The 18873-nt window shown below is 39.7% G+C and overlaps 1 protein-coding gene and 1 non-coding gene across 2 annotated transcripts in view; both read left to right on the forward strand.

Moving 5' to 3' along the window:
- Positions 1-18873, forward strand: part of EYS (eyes shut homolog) — an 830760-nt gene that overhangs the window by 519960 nt on the left and 291927 nt on the right. The gene's annotated exons all lie outside the window — the stretch shown is intronic.
- TRNAE-UUC (transfer RNA glutamic acid (anticodon UUC)) lies at positions 8756-8827 on the forward strand. Its single transcript has one exon. It is a non-coding gene; the product is annotated as a tRNA-Glu (tRNA).

Genomic DNA, 18873 nt, shown 5'->3' on the forward strand with positions numbered 1-18873 from the left:
GAAAACTACATTTCAGTGTTGCTAACTGCTGCAGGTGACTGAGATATTGTAGTCAGTACTGGCAGTGAATTGTAGAGAGCTATTCAGCTGACCAGGAATCCAATTCAGTTGACTAAACACAGATGTCAAGTGAAATACTAGATTATCCTGTGCATACTAAAGGGCTGGAAGATATGATCCAAGAATCCTCACCAGGCAGGATATCCAACTGCAACTAATATGGTATCAAATAACTGTGTTCAGACAGCTCAGTAAGGGTCTGCCCCATAAAGCCCCACTGATTGTAATGGGAATTTAGCATGTCATTTTATATATTTATCACAACACCGCAATTTAGGCACTTATATTTTGAACTGAATCCCATCCCTCATACATTTTTGTCTCTTGTGAAAACACTCTCAGAGCTTGTGAAGTCTCTGTCAACACGGTGTTGGTTTTTCTGCAGGAAAATCAAAGGTGTGACTACAGCTTACATGGGTACAGAGGACCCAACTTGAAAAAAGCTTGCTCTGGTACAGGTATTAGCGTAGCATTACCAGCACATTGCTCAGCACTGTGAAACCTGCTGAGGAACCCAAGCGATTAGCTTGTAACTGGCTCTGCTTTTCTGGCTTGGGGCCCCCAGCATGATAAAGATGTGGACTTACTAGAGTGAATACAGAGGAGGGCTACAAAGATGATCAGAGGGCTGGAGCACCTCTCCAGTGTTCAGCCTGGAGAAGAGAAGGCTCTGGGGCGGCCTCATTGCAGCCCTTCAACCTTCCAAACCAAGCTGTTCTGTGTTTCTATGACCTTTATACTGCTAACAAAACTCTTCTGATAACCACAGAGGTCCGCTGCACTAGGCACAAGCTACACTTTCTGCGTGTTGCAGCTGTTATTGTTCTGAACTGTTTCAAGCACTGCACATTGAACTTACTCTAATGATAAAACGTCGGTGTGTTATCAACATTATTCTCATCCTAAATCCAAAGCACAGCACCATACCAGCTATTAGGAAGAAAGTTAACTCTAGCCAAGCCAAGACCAGGACAGATGAACTGTTGCATAGCTTGAGAAATGTGAAGCGATCCCACGCCTAAATGTCATAAAACAAACTCTTAAGCGCACAGTGTGGAAAGGCTGTGACTACTAAGCTAGAGTGAGAACTGGGAAACGTACCCAGTTACAAAAGTGACTTCTGTGTGGATGCTCTAGGTAGAGTAGATCCCAAACATGCCCTGCTCAAATCAGCTGATGACTGTAAATCACGAGTGTGTAGAGAGGATTCTAGGTCTTTTTTGTCTTGTATCTTCTCTTGGGAAAATGTAAGGAGATAGAGTTCACTTCATGGCCGCAGTAGACATGTTAACGATTATTGGTTTTGTGCTATATGCACATTAAAAATGTATATGAAGGGAACTATTACCTTTTAAAAGTACATATATAAGTATATAAAAGCACATATATAAGTTTGCACCACTCAGAGTGCTGGTGATAAGTAACAAGGGATCACGTAAGCCTCTCCCCATCCAGTCAGTCTGCTCTTGTTTTGGCCAGATGCAGCCTATTTGAATCACAAATTAGCCAGTGTCCTTCTGAATGGTTCCTCATGCTTTTGTGTACATGTTCACTCTGTTTGGAAAATTCCTGAACATTTAATTTTGCTTATTTACATTTATTTACAAGTACTTTATTCATTATTTTCCTGCCTTTTTCAGCTCATTTAAAGAGAACATGTACATTTCATTTAAAAAAATTGGACACCAAGGATTTACCTCTATGCTTGTATGAGACAGAAACACTATAGTCTCTGTTGTTAAATTGTAGCTTGAGAGGTCTGGTCTTGATGATAGCTCTGTGCTTTTTAGGTGCTTTAGCTCATAATAATAATAATAATAATAATAATAATAATAATAATAATAATAATAATAATAATAATAATAATACAAGAAGCCATGAATTTTTTTTATAGCTGTAAAGAGGTGGACCACTACCTGATTAGGTGTATCTCTTTATTACATTTGTCAGCATCTTTATGAAGTATATTGAAGGCTCTAGATGGAAAACTGCATCATAGTAATGGAACAGATGTTGACTGAATTAACAGTTTGACTCTCTAAGTACTGAGCAACAATTTAGCTGAGCTTGTTTTGGCTAATTATGAGGTATTTTGATTGATGGGAGGTTTAGTGCCATTAAAAATATAATAAGGTTTCATATCCAGATTTTATTATTTTTTTTTTAAATCCATTGCAATATCTTATATAACTGAATGTGATGTTTTGAAATGACAGTATATGTTAGCTGTTGTATATTTGTTCTTGTTTTCTGGTAAGTCCTCCAATGGCATTTTCATTAATGCTTGGTGCAGTCTATGAAGTGACAGAATTATTAGCTAATGCTTGTCTTCTTTTTAAACTCAAGTATTATCTTGGACTTAATACATGTGTAAAAAACTTCGGAAAAGTGAATCATGCCATTAAATGCCTCACAAATTGCCGTAAAAGGTTTGCCTGCTCATCTCTTTTTGAAGCAGAAAGTGTTCATCGGTATAATAGATTTTCTGTGATCTACAATGACAGGTTTATAGGTGTTAAGCATCAAAAGGCTTTCTCTAGTTTTGCATTACAGGTACAATCACTTTAGGATCACTAAAAACAGTTAAATTGCTGAAGCTCTCATATGTGAAGCAGTATTACAGCTCAGTGATATTAAGTTAAATGAGGAACCAGCGGTAGAGTGAATTACAGGGAGATAATAAAAAAATAAGAGTATTATTTGGAATTGCTACATACAAACTAATCTTGAACCTCCCTTAGCAGTCATAGAATCACAGAATGGTTTGGGTTGGAAGGGGCCTTAAAGATCAACCAGTTCCAACACCCCTGCTATGGGCAGGGCCTCCCACCAGGTTCTTCAAAAGCCCCATCCAGCCTGGCCCAGAACATTTCCACGGATGGGGCATCCACAGCTTCTCTGGGCAACCTGTTCCAATAGTTCTGTCTTCATAAACAGCCATAAGGAATTTCTATAAAGTCACAATCTATATGGCTCCGTTCATTTATTCTGATTTTTTTGAAATGGGAGTATTGAATATAGAGGAAAGGTCTTTGCAGCGTATCCACCAGTATCCTGTTCACATACTAATGAAATGTGGAGCATCTGCATATGTGCCAGAATAACTAGAAACACTTAAGATCTGAGCTTTCTTTTTATAGCTTGCTTTAGTTTCATGTTATTCTCCACAGACAGTTAAATCAAATGGAGTTACCTTAGATTTACTCATCTACTGCAGTCAGATGGAAGAAAAAGATAAGACATTCTCTTGTTTATTTTGCAGGGTTTTACACTTTTGTGTCTGGCTTTAATCCCTTTGAAGCATACTTAGTCTTGTAAGTTATTTAGTTTTCTTCTAGTGCCTATGTGAAAAAAAAGAAAAAAAAAGTTATTTAAAGTCTTGTCCTTTATCATTAGATAGCCTGTCCACAGGATGGGAACATTAACCTGCTGAGGAAATTCTTTTTAAGAAAGCTGTAGGTTGTAAATGAATTATCCTCTCTTTCGTGACAGTGGTGCCATATTCTCCCTCCTTTTCAAGGACCTTTCTTGACTTCAGCAATAATCTGACACCTTACGCTGGTGGAGCTTAAAGGTGAAAAGTGAAAGGGGAGGCTGTGAGAGGACAGATACATTTATATAAACAAAAGTCTGCTCTAGCCAAAGGAAAAAAAATAAAGCTAGGCTGTACAGAGTGCAATGGCACCTTTATAGCTCTTTCTGGCTCTGAATAATTAGCTCTTTGTTGTGGTAGAGCAGGGGGCAGCAGCATCCTCTTTATAACGGGCATTAGCTCTGAGTATGCTACTTTTAATTACAGAAATGAACCTCAAACAGAAGAAAGTTAGCACCATAATTCTTTTTTTCTCCCCTTGTACCCTGAGCTTCCATTGCACTGGTGATCAGAGCCCCCTCCAGAGGGAGTTAACTTCACCTCAGGGGGGATCCCTGCGTGTCTTCCGTGAAATCCAACCCCTCATGCGAGCCCCATCACATCAGGCCTGACGAAGCAGGTATCCGAGACGAGGTTAATTCATAATGAAATGATCTGCTGCTGCTCCAGGGCAGAGGATGTGTTAGCGGAGTGTTAAGATTAACTATTTCATCTGGAACACAGGGAGCAATGGAGCATCTCTGTGGAAGGCAGTTATTCTGAGTTAATATATTATAGGTGACAGATTTGCAAATTCTTTTTTCTTTCTCCAAAACTCTGTAGTAGTTCACTTTCTGGGAAAGGCTACACATATGCTAACGGGGGAGCACCAGGTCAGGAAGATGGCTCCGGTCACAGTCTCCTTGCCTCGGCTGTTTAAGTGCCCACTGCAGCCGCGGATGCTGCCGAAGTGGCCTAGGCTTGCACCGCCTGCAAGTCCCATTAACTGCTGCAGCGAGCAACCTGGGGGCTCTTCTCCCCTGGGTCCTGACCTCAGCTTAAATATTCTACACACCGATGCCTGAAATGTGCTCTGGCTGTTCCTTCGAGCAAGCAGAAGCCTTTAGGCTGCCATTAAAAGATACTGTTTTGATAGAGTCTCCTCAGCAGCAGAGGCTCAGAGTTTGCTTGGGTGAGCAAATGCAGGTGCTCCCAGGAAGCCTCAGAGCCACGCAGGAGGCCGGGCGGAGGATCTGCTCAGCAGATCCGCCTGCTGGCTGCTGCTTGACAGATCCGGGTTGAGACTAAGAAACAAGGAGACCATAAATGCTATCAGCAACCTAAACTGGGAAGTTCAAGCTCTTAATCACGGGCAGACATTTCAGCACAACCCGTGTACTGGGCAAACCAACAGGCCGACAAGTATCAGCTTCCCCTTGGTGTTACAGGCAAATCTGCAGGTGTTGCTGTAGGTGTTTATTTTTCTTTAAAATGTCTGCTCCGGGTTGCCAGGCAACTTCAGCAGCCCTGTTACATGTGCTAGATAGGAACTACCAATGCTTTTCTTCTTACCCTGAAGTTGATTGTGAGAAAATTCACAATCTTGAGCCTGGTCATTCTTTATTACGGTTCTACTCAGCAGTACAGATTATCTGTACTGAAGAAGCTGTGCGAATTGTTACCAAAATATTCCAGAGGCAATCTTTACTAAATAAAGACCTCAAAATAGCAGAAGAAACACTTCTTAAAGATAGCAGGCTTGTATGACAGTTTAATTTTGTTACATTCCTACGTATATGAAATGTTTAAAATCACCTTTCTGTCAGGAACTAAACAATAGATAAGGATAGAGAAAAATTATACAAACTTAGTTTGACATGTATGGTTCCCTTTTAAAGGATGTAAAATATTTAGAGTCAATACCACATGGTTATAGAAGGCTACTATTATTTACTGTATAAAAGGAGATGTTTTAACTTACTCAAAGCAATGAGAGACTGATTAAACAGGCTGGTGTTTTAGTTATTTTAGGTTTCTACTAGGAACCATATCTGAAGTCAAATCACAGCTAGGGTTTGGGTCTCACTACGCTGAGATCTCTGAACAGCTCTTGTGAGACTTTTCATTCAGCTAAGATACATTTTGCAAGACTAATCTGGGTACAGTTAAAATATATAGCAGGCTATCTCTTGAGTCTTCAGCTATCTTGGAATTAACTCCTAAATAAAGAGTAGAAAAAGGATGTGGGGAGGGAATCTGTGCAGTAATGTCAGTAGGAATGTATGGAGTATTGGAGAAAAAATGGGTGTTAAATCCTTTAATTCATTGTCCACAAAAGTGGTAGTACAGGTTGCTTCTTTGTTTTATCTGGAAAAACTCTTGTGTTTAACTTTTAAATTCATTGAATTAGGAGTCACCTCACGTTCCTTGAGTGTAAAGCTTCCTCCTCCAAGAGATTAGTGGATCTGGGGGAGCTGTGAGGGAGGATGAAGGTAAAGATTTCATCAGATTAATTAAACTTCTCTTAACTCTGCAAAAGAGCAAGAAGATACTTCACAGAACTTTGCAGGTGGATGGCTGTTTTTAGTGTATGTCATGATAATATTTCCTAACTGGATTTTGCCATGAATTGGCCAACTAGCAATTTTAGTGAGAACACTGCCTCATCCCATTCCTTTTTTTTCCTTCCCCTGCATAAGGTAACTTTTAGTCATGTCAGAAAACTCAGCTTGGATGACTTAGTTTGCAATAGATACTGTTTGTCTTACCCTTTATCATTAATAGGCCATAGGTTGTCCTTAGCAAGACTTCAGGCACTTCATTGTGCCTTATCTTACAGGTTTATTATGATGACCATATGGGAGCAATGTAACTAATGCAGCCCATTAAATATCATTTTCCCATCATTTTTAGGTGGACATTTCCCACTGTTACTATTCCCTCCATGATTAGGAATCCCTGTCTGTCTGTGTGCTGGCCAGGCAGTACAGGGGCTCAGCCTGGCCATGGCCTGAGCTGGATTTTGCTGCTTCAAGCCCTTCACTGGGGCCCAGTGGCTGCTGGAGCCCTGCTTTGGCTCCAGCTTTGGGCACCCATCTCACTACCACCAGCAGCAGCCACAGCCTGACAAACAGCAGCCCTTGGTGTACATGGGGCCAGGGGCTGCCAGGCTGCAGATGGAGAATGAAGTGAGCTGCACTGTGGAAGGAGAATGAAGTGAGCTGCACTGTGGAAGAGGGCTGTGATAAAAATACTTATAAAAATAAACAAACCCCATGACTGAGGAGAAAGAGGTTTGACACTTTCTGTGGTGAAGACCTGAGGATGCTGAGAGCTCACTGTGACCCCCCTGCAATTTCCCACCCCTGTCCCTGTCCCTCCTGGGGAAGACTGAAGAGTCAACCTTACGACCCAGCAGGAGACTGGAAGCCTGAACATAACTTCAAAGGAAAAAGGTAGAAGACTTAAGCATACAGCAATTCTAAACTCTAATAATTAATGATGCTTTTCTGTATTAGTTAAGTAATATGCATTATGAGACCTTTAGAACAATAATTTCTTGGCTCTGTATAAATTTTGGTTTCTGTTTTGCCTGTAACAGGATTTTGTGTGGGAAACTAGACTTCCTTTATGCAGAGAAATAGATGTTTTTAGGGTGTGTTTCATCTTGGGGAATGCATCTGAAATTATTCAGATAAATCATGTTGTAGATGTTCCTCTCTCTCCATCCACCATAAAGCAAATCCGAATCATCCTGTGTCTCCCTATTCTCAGATAAGTGCCCTCACCGAAGGCTACAAAAGCTATGCTTTCCTCTTCACTTATGTTTTTCATGAATTTTGCTACTTTGGAAGACAAAATGCCCTCTGGGCTGGCTTTCTATCTAGTATCTGGGACATTTGCTAATACATAGAAGATACAGATATTGAGTCCTAGACAAAGAAAAAAATTGAAGCTGGGTGTCCCATGGCTGAACAGTGTAATAATTGCATTGTAGTGTAACAGATGAACGGTGGCACCTACTGTCACCTCTGTGGCAGCACTGTAAAGGAAAATAATGATTCCTGTTTAGTTCTTTGAAAGTACAATTGCACGTGTCAACAGGCAGCAGACAATGCTGGCCTTCAGCTTCCAGGCGGCCGGACCTGCCTGCGATCCTTCATCAGATGCCTGCAGCTGAGGGGGGTCAGAAGCCCAGCTGCTGCCTGCCCTGGTTTCTATTATCTAGCGTTAGATAGGTTCCTGCTTTGTGTGCAGGTTTGGGATTATTGTTCGAAAATGCTTAATTTCCCAACTACTGCACAGCTCTTGATCCTATTTTCGGGGGGCAGAAAGCCAAGGTATAGGGATTCGGTGGTGATCATTCAGTGGAGATGGTTCTCAGTCAGAATTTCCCTGAATTATGTAAAAAAAAGACATATATTTTGAAAAACGAATTTTTAGATAGATAGCTATTTTTTACATGGCTTTTGATTATTTCAAGCCCAATATATCTGATTATTCAAACTAAATAAGAGGCTTAACCCATTAAAGCTGTTATCTTTTTTTCTTCACGCTTTTCTAGGCAAATGATATGTAATGTCATATTTGCATAATGTTCCCAAATTTCATTTGCAAATATATCTCCCCTTCTTTGTTCTTTTAATTGTTTTCTCAGCCCCCATTCAAAAATGATGCATTCTTTTAACAACATATAATTTCTTAGGGCAAAATGATAACCTAAATTCTGTTATTCATAGCTGTGGTACGGTTGAAGTCATAGAGTCAAAATCCTTTTACAACACACTGCTCCTCTGAGGCCTCTCTCCAGGTGATGCTCCTGTTCACTAGGCTGCAACCAGAAGTCTTGGACTTTTTCCTCCTGCTCTCTTTCCCAGTGGATTTTGCATTCATTTCTGCAGAATGGCATTATTAAGAAATGAATACGGTCAATAATGCCCCTAAGGAAGATGAGAGCTGTACATTAAACCTCTTCAGGCAGAGGGGTTTTGTAATATATATGTCAATTCCTTGGCAGTAATGTGTGTGTGTGTGTGAATTGTTGTCAGGTATTAAATATGCGTACTGTCCATATAGGAAAAGAAAGTGCTGCTCCTTCCTTCAAGAGAAGGCTTAGCACTGTGTTCTTACGGATGGAGCCTGATTTATGTTTTCAATAAGGGAGCAAGATTTAAGTCCTCAGAACTTAAAGTCTGTGCACAAAGTTCAGTGTGCTGACCACTTTGGATGTTGTTAACCAGTTCTCACTGATAAGATCTTTTTTCTGAAACTTCCACTTCACCAGATGGAAAGCTGAAAACATTGTACCTACATTTTCAGATCCTTATTTATGCATCTTATCCCTCCCTGGTGGTCTAGTGGTTAGGATTCGGCGCTTTCACCGCCGCAGCCCGGGTTCGATTCCCGGTCAGGGAAGAGTTTTTTGATGGACAGAGGCCAACAGGATGAGGTTCAACATGGCTAAGTGCTGCCAGGTCCTGCACTTTGGTCACAACAATCCCATGCAGCGCTACAGGCTTGGGGCAGAGTGGCTGGAAAGCTCTGCAGAGGAAAAGGATCTGGGGATGTTGGTCAACGCTTGCGTGAACATGAGCCAGCAGTGTGCCCAGGTAGCCAGGAGGGCCAACGGCATCCTGGCTTGTATCAGGAGCAGTGCAGCCAGCTGGACCAGGGAGGTGATCATCCCCCTGTACTCAGCTCTGGTGAGGCTGCACCTCGAGTACTGTGTTCAGTTTTGGGCCCCTCACTACAAGGAAGGACATCGAGGTGCTTGAGCGAGTCCCGAGAAGGGCGACGAAGCTGGTGAGGGGTCTGGAACACAGGTCCTGTGAGGAGAGGCTGAGGGAACTGGGGTTGTTTAGTTTGCGGAAGAGGAGGCTCAGGGAAGACCTTAGTGCTCTTTACAGATGCCTGAAAGGAAGGTGTGGGGAGCTGGGAGTTGGCCTCTTCACACAGGTAACTAGTGATAGGACTAGTGAATAGATAGGACTAGTGAATGGCCTCAAGTTGCACTGGGGGTGGTTTAGGTTAGAAATTAGGAGACATTTCTTCTCAGAAGGAAGTAGCCAGGCACTGGAACAGGTTGCCCATGGAGGTAGTGGAGTCACCGTCCCCAGGGGTGTTCAAGGAAAGGTTGGACGTGGTGCTTAGGGACATGGTTTAGTGGGTGACATTGGTGATAAGAGGGATGGTTGGACCAAATGATCTTGGAGGTCTTTTCCAACCTTAATGATTCTGTGATTTTGTGATGAAGAAGGAAAAACCTCACAATGAAGCTGATGAAAGCCACATAAGTCACAGGGATTTGTATTCTTGAGAATGTAGTTATTAATAACAACAGTTGGTAGTGCTGGGGTTTGACTTTCAGGTAAATCCTTGAACTGGAATATTTGAAAGACATAAGATGAATTTGTGATGTTTTAGACCTGTTACTGTCAAATTATTTGAAGGTATTCAACTGAAAAATAATTTGGGGGTGGGCTGCTAAATGTAGATTTTTTTATATGCCTTGAAATATAGAAGAATCTTTTTTTCCTTCTGTTTTGTTAGTGTTCTTCCAACTTTTCAACATATTTCTAGATTTCTAAATCTCTAACTTTCATATATCTTTCCAGCATACTTCTATCATACTAGAAAGACCATCATAAGTAATACAAGCATTGTATAGTGCCATACTAAAGATTACACACTTAACCTCTGAGCTAATACCAGTATTCAGGAGAAAGCCTGAAATTCCAGGCTCTTTATGGGTTTAATTAATGACTGGTCCCTCCAAAAGCGTGCACACAACACATGTTCCTGTTAGGAAATGCACTGCAACTATTTTATTACTTTTGACGCAATAACAAGTGGAAGTGATAAAATATAAATTCTGTAGTGCTTCTCTTTAACCATCAGATTTCCAAAATAATGGTTTTGGTGAAAATCATAACTCAATAAATATCTGTAATGTGCAGCTCTTTTTTGATGTTGTATTTTTTGATCTGAAAATACATTTCTTCAAATTGCTTGCATTTCATGACTTAGAAGACATTTCTAATGAACCAAATTTGGATTTTGGAGAGAGTTTGAAACAGAGTTGGGTAAAGGAAATGTCTGCATACCCAAGATTATAATATATTTTTTTCAAATTTATTTTGGAAAACATAAGGGTTTTTTTCATCCTTATGTATATGTGCTGACAATTCCTATCTCATTTTCTAAACAAATAAAATATAACATAATCTTGCTGCCAAATAGTAATCTATTTTTTGCAGATGTTTTTCTCTTTGTTTTGGTCAAAACAAGATCCAGTGTTTGTCAGAAATGCTCAGTGACGGCTGCTGTGTGGTATTTAAGCATGTCAGGATATATTTATTTAATTATTCATTCATTTCTAAATGGTGTTTGATGTAGGACAGGTAAACACCAGTCTTAACCTGAGATGAATTTTAGATTTCTAGGAGAATTAACAAGTACACTTAGGTGGAAGTGCTTGACATATCGCCAGATCAGGCAGAAAACTGAACAACAGCAACTAAGAAAAGAGATTTCTGGGTGGGGTTGGCTGTGAAATGTGACTATTTCCAGCTCCTATGCAAACTGTAATTTCGTACCTTTGTCCTTCCTTAAATTCCTCAAATATTTCTGTCTTCATGTTTACATCTCGTGGAGTACCTGCCAGAAGCAGGTAAGGTGACATTTACATTCACCCTGTTTACAAAGATTATTTTTTGTTAGAAGATAAATACACCGTCTGTTTTTAAATATGCACAAGATGTAGAAAATATACTGGTTTATCTCCTAAATATCATATAGTTTAAACAGTAATATAAACAATCATAGATGGAAAGTGATATAGATGGAAGTGACTTCTAAGGAATAAGGATAAAGCTGAAACGATTCCCCTGTAACCAGCTTACTGATATCCTAGATTTTTCTTGAAAGTGGGCTGGCATATTAGGAAGTACATGACTTGAAATTATAAGCATCTGGTCCATTCAGACTCACCACACTAAGTGCCTCTTCTTAAAGGAGGCTGGCAATTGTAGTGGCCCTGCTGCTTGGATGCATGGAGGTTTGTAAAACCAAACAAAAAACTCCATACTCCACCTGTCTTCATGGGCAACACACCTTCCATACAGATATTACGAATTCTCCAGTGTATAAGTGACTGGTATTAGATGGCCATTTAGTATCTGCAGAAGAATTTGCAGTGTTTACTTCCCATTCTTTTAGAAACCTGTCTTGTCGTGGGAGTGAGCTTCCTGCTGGGCATTCCTATCCATTGGTTAAACGGGAAGACAGTGTGGTACTGAGCTACTTTCCATCTTTTGTATGAATAAGTTAGATAACCCAGCCACTGGCCAAGTAATACCTTTAATTGACGCTAACATTACATTCTCAACCCCTGCTGTCCTTTGGTATGACTCGAACATAAATGTTCATTTTCTTTTTCTCTCTCTCTGCCATTTGGTGCTGTGGCAACATTTTTGAGGAGAACAACCTTTCAAATCCATAGGGAGTTTGCTGATGTGATGGCTTTACCCTGCTGGGTAGCTGAAGTCCACCACAATGGCTCTCTCACTCCCCCTCCTCAAAAGAAGTCATGGGGAGAAGAAAATATGCTGGAAAGAGGAAAAAAAGTCACATGTGTTGAGATATGGAGAATTTCATTAAAGGGAAACAGAAGAGGAAGAAGAAAAAAAATGAGAAAAGGCCATGTGGAACCACAGAGAGAAAAGTTACTTTCTAATTCCCATCAGTGAGTGATATTTGGCACGTCCCAGGAAGCAGGCCTCAATAGGCCTAGTGGTCATTTGGGAGGACAGATATCTTCATAATGAGAACCCTCCCTTTCCTTCCCCTTTCCCACCTTTTATTGATGAGTGTGACACCACATGGCATGCAATATCCCTTTGGTTTGTTTGGGTACCCATCCCTTGCCCACCCCCATCCTGCTGGCTCTTGGGGGTTTGCAGGGAGTCCTGATGTGGTGCCAGTATTGTGCAGCAATAGACACAACACTGGTGTGATAGCGGTGCTGTTCTAGCTACGAGTGCAGAGCATGGCACTGCACGGGCTGCTGCAGGGAAAGTTAACTTTATCCCAGCCAGACCCAGTACAACCTTCACCCCTTATTCTGTAACATTTGTGTCACACCCTGGTCCCACATACTTCAGTATATTGGTATCGCAGTCACCACTGTTACCTGTCCTTTACCATATACATGTATATATAGAGAGAGGTACGTCTTTCCATTCTATAAGCATCTCCCAAAATGTCCGTAGGAACTGTTGATGATTTAGGCTTCATCTGTCAAAGCGTTCACTCAGGACAAGTGGAGCAGGATTTTTGGATGTCAGCACCAGCTTAGCTCGAGTCATTGCTGCACTTGCCGGTTCCTTGCGAAGGTGTTGTTGGTTCTGCAGTGTCTTCCTATGCTGGCTGCAGGTTCTTCCTGGCTATCCCAGCCAGAACCAATACAGCTGATAAACTCGTAGTTGAAAGAGATTATTTTGTTAAAGTTACAGAGGACCTGAGTAGATTTGTGTTGTAAGTGAATTGGTGAATAAGTTAAAGCCGATTATGATTTGCCCTTGTACTTGTGGAATAGTCAACTGCTTTTCATCAATGTGAGGAGAGCTACTGCTGTTTTGTAACGTGAAATCCAAATCTATCCCTGCTTATCTCACTATACTTCAGTGCAAACAGAATCAGAAGGCTGGCAAGGACCTTTACATACTAAGTCAGTGCTCCTGCTGTTGCAGATTGCTGGATGGTGTAAACACTTTACATAAGCTTTCATCTGATCGCAGATAATCTTGCATTAGCGACTTTGCTGGTATTGCATCTCATTCCTAGTTTCTCCTCTCTACTCTCTCTTTTACTAGCTGGGATCCTTTCCTGTCTTTTCCTCACTGTTGCGTGCTTATGTGAATCACAGTATCTTCCTGGTTTACCTGGCATACATATATGGATACGGTTGTTTTATCTTCCACCAGCATCTTCTTTGCTCCATACGTATTCTTCGATCTGTTCTAAATGTGACCAATGTTTTCAGCTATTGTTGCTGTCCTTAGATCTTTTTTTCTATTGGAAAATTTTCCCATATAAATGCATATCTTTGTAACATAATCAAATATTGTATCTCACGTCTAGCTAATGTTTTTTAAGCCACTTAATCTCATTCGGCCATGTCCTCTCAGTTAGGTTTGCTGCTGGCTTTCTGTTTATATTATGATCAAAAGTGGTAAAATTTTCCCAAATACTTGTTCAGAAACTCTCTATAACCACAATATAGTTTCTTCAGATTCCAACCTGCACTTACACCAAGGGCACTACAGTCAAGCATAATATTAACAAATACATTTACTCAGAAGCCACATGAATTAGCTTCTTCATTACCACAGACAAATTTGATACACGTAGTTATTTTGGAAGATGTCATGTGTCTGCACACTTTAATCTTTATGATTCATGTGAAATCTTTGCAGCAGAAAATTCCTGTGAAGTCTTCCTTTTGCACCATGAGTTCTTCTATATGGGAAATTATTCTACAGTGCTTAATCTATGACTCCAGCTCAGAATTTAAATTTTTCAGCAAAGAAATTGCATTAAATGTATATTTTGAAATAAATTACCCAAACAGCACTATCAGTTTGCATCTTCCACATCCTTTGAGCTGCCAGTTGCCATATTAAAAGGCTATCAAGTAAGAATTTTGTACTTACATGTTGCAAGTGACTAGATTGCATAGCAAGCAAGAGGGGAGATCTGGGACCCCTTTGGCTATATAATTTATGAATCATATATTTTATGTTTTGAATTTTGGTTTTCTCTAATAGGTTATGTGTCATAAATGATATCCACCAAATTTCCTGATCCTGGTTTTAATCAGAGTTCCATTTGTGTGACCTTCAAAACATTCACTGAGTTTTATGTGGTGTGACATTGGTCTGTAGTGTTATTAATGATTCATTCCTTACTTATATTCTTAAATATTCATGACAGCATTTGTTTCGTTAGTGCTTGTTACATTAGCAGACCCTGGACCATGGTGACTTAGAAAATGAAACAGAAAATGTGATGTTGTGTTCATCTATCTTAAACCTCCACTATTGGACATCACTGAGGAAGTTAATACTGTGAATGATGAAAGAATGCTTTTAACACTCACCAAGTGATTTTTGTTGATGTTTTGCATGCATGCAGGTCTTCATTAGAATTCACAAGTTAAGTGGGGATAAAACACATCCCAGCACACCAGACAGCCTGCGGGCTTCTGCTACTTGACATAGGTTGATGAGGGAAGTCGGAATCAGGCTCACCACATTTTCAATTGAGTGCTTTAGTATTTCTTTTGTAAGACAGCCACATATTTGCACTGCAGAGTGTTTTGGGCGAAAGGAAAGCAGAGAAATACAGGCAGACTAAACTCAATACGATATGTAAGATTTTAGTAGAGGCAGTCACATCTTCACCAGGTGAGGTGAATTATTTCAGAGCACTGTGGCTTAGGATCAATAGCATCAGCCTTACTTGTAAAAGACAGCTTGGTAGGGCACTACTGTGACTAATATCTGTGTCTAAAGGTGCAGCTTCAGCTGCTACTGCTTTCAGATCCCTGTGTCCAAAATAAAGACAGATTCTGCTGCTGATGTTCTTGCCCAGTAAGTTTTGGCACCATTTTGAGAGGTGGCACACATAGCAGTGACCCAGACAAGGCACGCTGAAGATAGAGGTGTATTTGACCAATTTAATTACAACACTGGCTAACCACATAGGGCATACAGGGGCTTGTGCAGTGTTGCAATTGCAATAAATACAGTGCTTTTAGTTATAAATACAGAGCACATAAGACTTAGCTGTCTGCTTAGTGAGGTGTCTACCATTAACAGGTGAAAGTAATTAATGTAAATTATGAGGAGTTAACATAGCTACTGTGCAAGCCTCACAGTGCCATCTTGCCAGAGGATTTAATCTGTGACTGCGAAGGATGTTTTCCAGGATGAACATAGTTTTAATCGTAGGACTCCAGGATAATTTCTTGAATAACCTTCCACAGGAAGAAGCACACTCTTGAGAATACTTTTCTCAAGAATATCACTTCCCCCATACCAGTGTGGTGTTAACCAAATTCAAGCTGAAATGCCAAGTCAAACTACTGGATCCATGAATATCTGCATCTGAGAGAAGAAGAAATTATTCATAGAGAGTTATCATTCCGTTCTCAAGTAAATGCATAAATACAGAATGTCACACCACTTTCGTGCAACACCCATATTCGGACAGTCCACACAGCTCCTTCACAGTTGGTTTATTTGTTTTTGTGACCACTGATATTGGTTGTAATTCTTTAAATTGGTGATAAAATGTTAAAGTTAGTTCGGTTCTGTTTGTTCAAAATCTAGTTGTAAGAGACTGAAAAGAGCAAGTTGGTTTATGAGTAGGAGAAATAAAGAAGCTTGGTTTCCTATAGATACACCTGTTTCTTGCCCAGTGGTGGCTCTGATGCCTTCTGGCTGTGGGGATTATCGACACGGGAGCACTAGCTCTGGGCTTGGTGGTGGCTGCACGCCAGCTGCCTGTGCTTTGTGCTAGGGGGGGCAGGAGGGAAAGGTTTTACCAGGGCTTGTGAAGTTCTGCTGAGAGCCAGCCCTATTATCCTCAAGGTAAGAGCTGCTCCTGATTTCTACTATAATACTTGATCCTCTCTCTGTCCTTTATGGTACATCTAAAAGGAAAGAAACAACACGGGCTTTAGTGGAAATAGAAGCACACACAGCTGAGTTATTCCTGATTTTATATATATATGTGTGTTTTTATACCTTCACTGAATCCTGATTGCACTAAAACATAACAGCTCTCTCCATTACCTGCGTGTTGTTGAGCTAGCCAACAGGCTGAAAAATCTCTTACAGGGAAAGACTGCCAGACAGCAGGAATAAAAGCCTCAGTTCCTCTCACTAAGCTAACAATTAGTAGATCTAGACCTGCAGTGTATTTAATGTCAAAATCCATGTTTGAGCATAACACAGAATCCCTTTTAAGAAACTATTTATACTTTAATAATAAAATTAAATTCCTGCACTAATTGCATTCCACGTGCCTTATCTAATTTAAATGGCTCACTATTAGAAGAACCTGCCCCTCCTGTCCCTGAGTTCAGGGAGTGGCCAGGACTCACCATCTTCTCAACTCTTGGCAGTCAATATATATGTGAACACGTGTAAGGAAATGATTACTTTTAAATGCACAATAATCAACTAGTTTATTAACTGCTTTATGTTCACAATTATGAAAAAAAAAAAAAAAGACACTATCAGATAATGCACTCCAATATATATAAACATTCACAGCTCTTGCTGCATGTATAAACTGTTTTTTTTTTTCCAGAAAATAAGTTGTGTATTTATTGTAAGTAGAAAAATACTTCTTCAAAGAATGAGTGAGAGTGAGCAGGGTCCAAAATTAAAGCAGGTGGTTGAAACATCCGGGACTTTCATGCTCATCTTCATCTGTAGACATTTTCAGTGCTTTTAGTATTAGAATCCCACAGAATAAATGCCTCATTTTTTATTATGTTCTCATTCTTGTAAACCTTGAATTCAGATAAGCTGTATTACATATATCTTATCCTGATCTTTTTTCTTTTTTTTCTTTTTTTTTAATATTGGATTTTTTTTCCTATTATATAGTAGTACATTTGCATTTTCTGGTTGAATTATTGGTGGAATTCATTTATCAGTGATTTATCAGTGACAGTAGCAGGAGAAGCATTTAATATGCCCCTCTCGGTGGTAAATGCAGACAAGAAATCAGTGGGGATTTTTGAGTGCATTGGGCAAGTGATGTTTTATATAGCAATCTTTAGTAGTCTTGATTTAAAGAAAACATTTCTATCGGTCAAATTTAAACAGCAGTGGAATATATTAAAAGATTCTTTGGCACAGAACCCTAGCAAGGGTTTTCTAAACCCAGGAAAAGATACTATGCTGGGCCCTGATAGATGATTGAGTGCAAAAGAAGCAGAGGAAATTTGGCATCTGACAGTGAGTAGGTAAAACTGGCAATTAAAGCATTGCTCAGAGGCAAGTAACAGCAGTAGAAGTACGTTACCTCACATAAACATAGGGTAACTCACCTTGTAAGAGCATAAATATTGAGTTTTAAGTATTGAAATAAACATATATATTATCTGCACAAATTGCAAACCAGTTTTTCCAGAAACACAGTGTAGTTATAATTGTTCTGGCAATGCAGTTCATAGCCATAATTTACCTGCTCTAGGTGATTCTGGAAAAAAGTTGAATTGCAAGTGTAGAGACTGACATCTGAAAATAGCTTTCAGTTTGACTGTCAGAATGTAGGCATCAATACAATTGGAATGGAAATCAATGGAAATTGGGAGGTTCACTGTAGACATTGAGTGTCTTTCATGAATATCATCCTAAAATAATTTCAAAGTAATTCAGGAATTCTTTGAAGTCAACAAGAATAAAGACACGAGTGCTCTCCAAACTGTTATACTGATGGAAAAAAAGAAAAAAAAAAGTACGTCTGATTTCTATTTATTTTGAAAGAGACTCATTAAAGTTACACTTTTGAAATATGGTTAGAACACAAACCTTTCACTAGCACATACCATATAGTCCCATAGTATATAGTCCTGTTCATAGGCATCTGCTCTTCACAACCTCTTTTATGAATCCACGTGAGTCATCCAAAAGGGACAAATACAGAACTATTTGCCGGTGCTCAGTCGATTTTCTTTTATGTTAAAAATTCAGAATTGCTTAAAGGAAACTTTTTTCATCCTTCACAAGGGATTTAGGAAAGCATGTGTTTTATGCATTTTATAGTTGTATTTCATGTGACCCATACTCATTGAGATTTCGCTTTTATTACAGAAAAATCATTTAAAAATGTATTGTGTAAAAAAACCTTGTATGTATAGATTTTTTGTTGTTTGTTTCCAACTGTCCTTTTTAACTCTTGAACAGAATGGAGGAGAACTAAAAATAATAGCAAATGCAGCCAATTGTTCCCTTTTAAGGGGTGTACAGGAAAGGTAAATGCAGATCTCACTGCAAACAGCTGACAGAGGTACGTTTTTTTGTGCGAGTCACAGACTGACTTTTCAACCCGAAGGAGTTAAGGATCGAGCTATGGACACAGGTATGAATGATGCATGCGTGAGAAAAGGAAGGCTATACGATAACTGCAGGAAAAGGGAAGGAACTTCATGGTTTTTAGGATCTGAATTTCCATATGTTTAAGGCAGCTGACTTACACATATGTGTTTATGCACGTTGAGACTAGAAGTATAGACACTATAAATTACAGGAGCTCTAAAAGAGCCATGTTTCCCTTTCAGAAGAATTTTGCAGTCTACTCATATCTGTAGCTCTGTGTAAGCATGACAAAGGAACAGTAAAGAAGGTTTATTCATAACTGTTGTTTTTCTTTGCTTGAAAGCT

The sequence above is a fragment of the Anas acuta genome, chromosome 3 (genome assembly GCF_963932015.1).
Source record: "Anas acuta chromosome 3, bAnaAcu1.1, whole genome shotgun sequence".
Classification (NCBI taxonomy): Eukaryota; Metazoa; Chordata; class Aves; order Anseriformes; family Anatidae; genus Anas; species Anas acuta.